Source organism: Psammomys obesus, unplaced genomic scaffold (assembly GCF_907164565.1).
Source record: "Psammomys obesus unplaced genomic scaffold, mPsaObe1.curated_primary_1811, whole genome shotgun sequence".
Taxonomy (NCBI): Eukaryota; Metazoa; Chordata; class Mammalia; order Rodentia; family Muridae; genus Psammomys; species Psammomys obesus.
In genome coordinates, this window is record NW_026596051.1 from 3,712,336 (window position 1) to 3,720,507 (window position 8,172).

The following is an 8,172-nucleotide window of genomic DNA, read 5'->3' on the forward strand; positions in this document are numbered from 1 at the left end:
ACTGGATATTAGCCCTCTGTCAGATAAAGGGTTGGTGAATATTCTTTCCCAATCTGTAGGCATTTATTTTGTTTTGATGACGGTGTCCTTTGCTTTACACAAGTTTTCAGTTTCATGAGGTCCCATTTATTGATTGTTGCTCTTAGAGCCTGTGCTGTTGATGTTCTATTCAGGAAGTTGTCTCCTGTACTAATGAGTTCTAGGCACTTCCCCACTTTTTCTTCTAACAGATTTAGAGTATCTGGTTTTATATTGAGGTCGTTGATCCACTTGGACTTTACTTTTGTGCAGGATGATGAATATAGATCTATTTTCATTTTTCTGTTTGTAGACATCCAGTTGTAACAGCACCATTTGTTGAAGATGCTGTCTTTTTTCCATTGAATGGATTTGGCTTCTTTGTCAAAAATCGAGTAATCATAGGTGTGTGGGTTTATTTCTAGGTCTTCTATTCGGTTCCATTAATCCTACTTTCTGTTTCTATGCCAATACCATGCAGTTTTTATTACTCTTGCTCTGTAGTACAGCTTGAGATTGGGGATGGAGATAGATCCAGATGATCTATTGTTGTCAGGATCATTTTGGAGATTCTGGGTGTTTTGTTTCTCCATATGAAGCTGAAAATCTTTTTTCAAGGTCTGTAAAGAATTGATTTGGTATTTTGATGGGAATTGTGTTGAATCTGTACATTGCTTTTAGCAGGATGGCCATTTTCACAATGTTAGTCCTACCAATTCATGAGCACGGGAGGTCTTTCCATCTTCTGATATCTTCTTCAAATTCTTTCTTCAGAGACTTGAAGTTTTTCTCAAACAGGTATTTCACTTGTTTGGTTAGTGTCACTCCAAGGTACTTAATGTTATTAGTGTCTATTGTGAAGGGCGTTGTTTCCCTGATGTCTTTCTTGGACCTTCTCTCTTTGGTATACAGGAGGGCTTCTGATTTTTTTTTTTGAGATGATTTTGTATCCTGTAACTTTGCTGAAGTTGTTTATCAGCTGAAGGAGTTCTCTGGTTGAATTTTGGGGTCGCTCATATATACTATCATATCATCTGCAAATAATGATACTTTGACCTCTTCCTTTCTGATTTGTATCCCCTTGATCTTCTTTAGTTGTCTTATTGCTCTGGCTAGGACTTCAAGTACTATGTTGAAGAGATATGGAAAGAGTGAGCAGCCTTGTCTTGTCCCTGATTTCAGTGAGATTGATTTAAGTTTCTCTCCATTGAGTTTGATGTTGGCTGTAGGCCTGTTGGGTTTTGCCTTTACTATGTTTAAGTATGTGCCTTGAATCCCTGATCTCTCCAAGACTTTGAACATGAGTTGGTGGTGGACTTTGTCAAATGCTTTTTCGGCATCTAGGGAGATGATCATGTGGTTTTTCTCTTTCAGTTTTTTTATGTGGTTGATTACATTGATGGATTTCCATATGTTGAACCACCCTTGCATGCCTGGGATGAAGCCTACTTGGTCTTGGTGGATGATATCTTTCATGTATTCTTGGATTCTGTTTGCAAGGATTTTATTGAGCATTTTTGTGTCAATGTTCATAAGAGAGATAGGTTTGAAGTTCTCTTTTTTTTTGTTGGGTCTTTGTGTGGTTTAGGTATCAAGGTGACTGTGGCTTCATAGAATGAGTTTGGTAATGTTCCTTCTGTTTCTATTTTGTGGAATAGTTTGGAGAGAATTGGAGTTAGCACTTTTTTGAAGGTCTGGTAGAATTTGCACTGAATCCATTTGGTTCAGGGCTTTTGTTAGAAGGGAGACTGTTGATGACTGTTTCTATTTCCATGGAGGATATAGGACTATTCAATCTTTCTACCTGATCTTGACTTAATTTTGGAATCTATCAAGAAAGTTGTCCATTTCTTTTTGTTTTGCGAATTTCGTGCATATAGGCTTTTGTAGTACGACCTATTGATTGTTTGGATTTACTTGGTGTCTGTAGTTATGTCCCCCTTTCCATTTCTAATTTTGCTGATTTGGATAATTTCTCTCTGCCTTTTCGTTAGTTTGGCTAAAAGTTTGCCTATCTTGTTGATTTTCTAAAAGAACCAGCTCTTGGTTTCATTGATTTTTTTGAATAGTTTTATTTGTTTCTAATTGATTGATTTCAGCCCTGAGTTTGATTATTTCCAGCCATCTGCTTCTCTTGGGTGTATTTGCTTCTTTTTTCTCTAGGGCTTTTAGTTGGGCCATTAAGTTGCTTGTATGAGATGTCACAAATTTCTTCTTGAAGGCAGTTAGTGCTATGAATTTTCCTCTGAGCACTGCTTTCATCGTGCCCCATTAATTACGATATGTTGTACCTTCATTTTCATTGAATTTTAGGAAGTCTCTAATTTCTTTCTTTATTTCTTCCTTAATCCAGCTATCATTGAGCAGCAAGTTGTTCAGTTTCCATGTGTGTGTAGGCTTTTTTTCTAATTCCATTGTTGTTGAGGTCCAGCTTTAGTCCATGGTGGTCAGATAGAATACAGGAGATTATTTCAATCTTCTTATATCTGCTGAGGCTTGCTTTGTGACCAACTATATGGTCTATTTTGCAGAAGGTTCCATGAGGTGCTGAGAAGAAGGTAAATTCTTTTGAGTTTGGGTGTAAAGTTCTGTAGACATTTATTAGGTCTGTTTGATTTAGGACCTCTGTCATTGCCTTTATTTCCTTATTAGGCTTCTGTCTAGATGATCTGTCCCTTGGAGAAAGTGGGGTATTTAAGTCTCCCACTATCAAGGTGTTGGAAATTGATGTGTGATTTAAGTTTTAGTAATGTTTTGTTTATGAATGTAGGTGCTCTTGTATTTGGGGCATAGATATTCAGAATTGTGATGTCCTCTTGGTGTATTTTTCCTTTGATGAAAAAATGTAGTGTTCCTCCTCATCTTTTTTTATTAATTTTGGTTGAAAGTCTATTTTATTAGATATTAGGATAGTTACCCCAGCTTTTTTTTCTCGGTATGTTTGCTTCAAAGACTTTTTTTAGCCTTTTACTCTGAGGTAATGTTTATCTTTGTTGCAGAGGTGCATTTTTTGGATGCAGCAGAATGTTCGATCTTGTTTCCGCACCCATTCTGTTAGTCTGTGTCTTTTTATTGGTGAGTTGAGTCTATTGATATTGATAGATAATATTTACCAATGAATGTTAGTTCCTTTTATATTGGAGTCGGTGGTCTTACTGTGTTTCATTGCTTGTTTTCTTTTATTTTTTGTTGGGATATTACCTGTATGCTATGTTTTCTTGGGTAAAGTTGCTTTCATTGGATTGAAGTTTTCCTTCTAGTATCTTCTGTAGGTATGGTTTGCTGTGTAGATATTGTATAAATTTAGTTTTGTCTTGGATTATTTTGTTTTCTCCATCTATGTTGATTGAAAGCTTTGCAGGGTATAGTAGTCTGGGTTGACATATGTGTTCTCTTAGAGTCTCCATGACACCTGCCCAGGCCCTTCTGGCTTTCATAGTTTCTGATGAGAAGTCCGGTGTGATTCTGATAGGTCTACCTTCCTATGTTACTTGGCCTTTCCCCCTTGCTGCTTTTAATATCTTTTCTTTGTTCTGTAGATTTAGTGTTTTGACTATGATGTGATGTGATGTGTTTCTTTTCTGGTCTAGTCTATTTGGTGTTCTGTAGGCCTCTTGTATATTTATGGACATCTCTTTCTTTATGTTGGGAAAATTTTCTTGAAAATATTTTCTTGATCTTGGAGCCTGGATTCTTCTTTATCATCAATTCCTATTATTCTTAGATTTCGTCTTTTCATGGTGTCCTTGATTTCTTGGATATTTTGTATTTGGGACTTTTCTGATTTTACTTTTTCTTTGAGAGAAGTATCGATTTCTGCAAGTGTATCTTCAGCTCCAGCTTTCTTCGATCTCTTGTATTCTGTTGGTGATGCTTACCTTTGTGGTTTCTGATCTTTTCTCCAAGTTCTCCAGTTCAAGTGTTTTCTCAGTTTGTGTTTTCTTTATTGATTCTAATTCTCTTTTCATGTCTTGCACCATTTCCTTCATCTGTTTGAATGTGGATTCTTGTCTCTCTAAGATGGTCTCTATTTTTTTTACTCATTTTCTCTCTATATGCCACTAGTTGTATCTCTACTTGTGCCTCTATTTGTTTGGCTATGTTTGCCTGTGTTTCTTTAAGAATTTTGTTCATTTCCTCTTTCTTTACCTCCAATTGACTGGCCAAATCTTTGATAGATTTGTTCATTTCCTCTTTAACTGTCTGAATTTGCATGGCTATTGCTCTGAGAGAATTATTTGTTTGTTTCCTCTTTATTAGCCTCAAATGATTGGGTAAGCATAGCTTTAAAGTAATTTTCCTGTGCTTCTGATGAATTGGAGTATATATCAATTTTGGGGGTTGCTGGTGAAGTCATGATGTCCTGATTTATGTTGGATGTGTTCTTTCACCTACCTCTGGCCATTGGCTTATCTGAGACCTTCCCTGTTTGTTTTTGGATTCAGCCGATCAGACTGGTACTGTCTCTCTCTGGCATCTGGAGAATTCTTCAGGAAGCTGAGAGAGGTCCTAGCACGTGCATTGGTGGACTAGCTGCACCAGTGGGAGGAAAGTATGCTGGCACAAAAGGGGTAAATGCAGGCGTAGGCATGTGTGTGTGTGTGTGTGTAAGTGTGTCTCAAGGGACAGAGTGATAGATAATGTTGAACCCTTGAGTGTTTGGGAGGGGCATTGACTGTCTATGTAGCAGGTGCTAGTGATGGTCATGGTGTAATTTCTGTCATTAACTCCCTTAATTCCTCAATTGGACCCACAGAGCAGGGGCCTCGATGTCCCAAGTGACCCTCTGTTTGTTTCTCAAAGTGGGTATGTGGTGGGAGGTGTCTGATGCCTGGCTTCTATTTTAGAAGGAGCCTGGATCTGTGGCTCTGCATACACTCAAGGTTGTACTCACTCTCAAGCAGGTCACTTTGGCAGGAATTGGGGTATCCGGGCTCTCTGCTCTGTGGATTGGCCCTGCTTGTGCTTATGCAGGAGGACTGATGTGCTCCGCCAGCTCAGTGCTGCTGCTGCCGCCAGGTTAGGAAGACCCACTGTAGCTGGAGACTGGGATGCCAGTCCAGATGCCTTCTGGGAAGTCCTGGTGGTCCTCCACTGTGCTCTCCAAGCCTGGGAGGCCCAACGCCTAGTGTGCTTAGCTTGTATGGCGGGTCTGCATCATCTTTCTCTGTGGCCTGGAAAAGCTGCTCCCCCCAGGAGGAGGTAACCAAAGTGGTGCTAAGAAGAACTCTAGAGAAGGTGCTTAATCCTTATTCAAAAGGACAAACAGGATAGGCACAGGCAGTGGGATTCTCCCTTTTCAAGGCTGTCAGCAGACTATTTGCCTGCTTTCTGGTCACTTTCCCCTGCTAGGAAACTTTCCTAAAAGTCCACAAGGAAGGAAGAGGAACTCAGTTTTCATGTGAATAGAGGAGCTGGGGTGTCTGAGCAGGGGGGCTTCCCTACTCTGAGGAATAGAAGGGGATGCAGGATGGACAATGGAACTGGAAGGAGCAAAGGAAAGGGTCGATGACTAAGATATAAATTGAATGAATTAATTAAAAAGCTGTCAGGTTTGTAGTAGAATGAGTCACTAAAACTTTGCTTTCAAGTGCTGAATCTAGTCTTCTCTCCATTCATGTGAATACCTTCCCTTTCAGACACTAATTACAATGCAGATAAGGATGGCAACAGCTATAACTTTTATTTACTGCTCTTATATATGCAATATGGTATAGCCATTATGAAACAATTTCACTTTTCTTATAAAATAAAACATTCCTAACATGTGACACAGTACCTCCGAAAATGCACAAGATCTCATGGACATTTGTAGAAACTCTTCTTCTACATAGTTTGTAGAGGCAACAAATATACCTTTAATTATTATGGAGTGTTAAAAGTAATGACAATGACAAATTTTCTTTATTTTTATTATTCTTTATAGTTTATTCACTTTGTATCCTGGCTATAGCGCCTTCCCTAATCTTCTCCCAGTTCCACCCTCCATCCTTCTTTCTTCTATTCCCCTGCTATGTTTCTCCACTAGTACACTGATATGGGAGGCCCTCTTCTCCTACTATCTGACCCTAGCCTATCCGGTCTCATCAGAGCTATCTGGATTCTCTTTCTCTGTGGCTAGTTAGGCCACCTCACCAGGAGGAGGTGATCAAAGATCCAGCCACTGAGTCCATGTCAGAGACAGACCCTGCTCTGCTTACTAGGGAACCCACATGGAGACTGAACTGCCTATGGACGACATCTGAGCAGGAGGTCTAGTCTTCTCCATGCATGGTCCTTGGTTAGAACATCAATGTCTGCAGGACCCCCTGTGCCCAGAATTTTTGGTTCTGTTGCTGTTCTTGTGTAGTTACTGTCCTCTCCAGGTCTTTCTATCTCCCCCTTCTTTCATAAGATGCCCTGTATTCTTTCCAAAGTTTGCCTATTAGTCTCAGCATCTGCTTTGATACCATGATGGGTAGAGCAATGACAAAAATTTAAATGATGGGGCCTTAGAACTAATATTATTAAGATAGAATGCCAATTTAAATAACTATATACTTCATGATCACTATTGACCATACACCATTCTAGAAAATGTAAAATTATGGAGACACTAAAAGATCAATACCCCCCCCCAATGATCAACAGTTATGGGATGTACATGTTACCAAAAATGTAATGTGGATACCAATCATAAACATTAGTTGAAACTCATTGAATGCACACCATAAATGACTCCTATTGTAAACTATGTATTCTGGATAACCATGTAACCTCATCAACTGTAACAAATGTACCATTCCAGTGTTAATGAGGAAAAAATGCACGAACAGGGACTAGTGTGTATGTCTCCATTTTTCTCTATAATTTTCTGTGACCATAAAATGTCTCCTAAATAAAATATTTTGAAATGAATCCACAAAATATGGTTGTAGTGTGATCTGCATAAATATATTATAATCAGGAAAAGACAATAGATTATGATAGAAAAATAGGTTAAGATTAAATTTTGAAATGTATGCATTCAAATATTCAGATCCTATCAATTTTTCATAAACATATTCTGAACAATAATATTAGAAGTGAAACTCTTATAAATGTTTTCACTCATGTTCAGAAGCAGTTAATCATTTTTATGATCATGTCTAAAGGTTGAACATATGTATCTCTATTTATTGAAGTCTGTAAAATTAAAACTGCACTTTTTTCTGTGTAAATGTGTTAAATTATGCAATAAATCAAAACTATAGGCTAAAATTCGTTTCCTTTTTGTCTAGGGTCTAATGGGAAAATAGGAGCTAAAGAGCAGAGAATTACATTTTCTTCCCTCTGTAACAGATGGAGACTCATCTGTAAAATAAAGATGTGTTTCCAATAAAAAGAAGAAAATTTCATTAAATGCAGGAAAGAGTGATGTACGGTTTTTTGTTTTGTTTTCTGTATATCTAATTAACCATATATTTATCTGACAGATAAAAAAAATGTGCCTAGATATTATCATAGACTCTTCATGAATACTTGATTGTTTAAAAAAATTTGAAAAAATGTAAGAATAAAGTCTAATTTTACATCCTTGGTGAAGTATGGTCTCTCTTTCCTATCTTTATGAGTAGGGGCACTCTATAGTTACAGTGTAGGGAAAAATGAAGCTGAGCATTCAGTAAGACTTAAAGGAGATGTTAAGGAGAATTTGTTTCCTTCTAGCCTTCTATTGGTGGTGAGTAGGCAATGGCTTACAAAAGCAAGAACATGGTCTTCAGCTTTCTTCCCTGGAGGGTAAAATAAATTATGGATAGCATGATTGATATTTAAAATATATAGGGGAACAGTTTTAAAAAATGCTTGGTTTTCCAATAATATACATTTCTCAATAAGCTCTCACTACTATAATTTTGCTACCTCCACAAACAAAATGTGAAAGTCTGGGTAAAATTCAACTGTGACTGAGCCTCATGGCACCAATCAAGTGCTGTATCACTTGTGCCAGCGAGTTACAACTCCAAGACTTTTTTTTTTTCAAGATAAAGTCTAACTGTACAGCTCAAGATCTTACTGCCTTTGTGCCCCATGCTAAGATTACAGATGTGTGCCACCTTGGAGGACTAAAGTTTTTATCTATCTTTCCATCTATCTATCTATCTATCTATCTATCTATCTATCTATCTATCTATC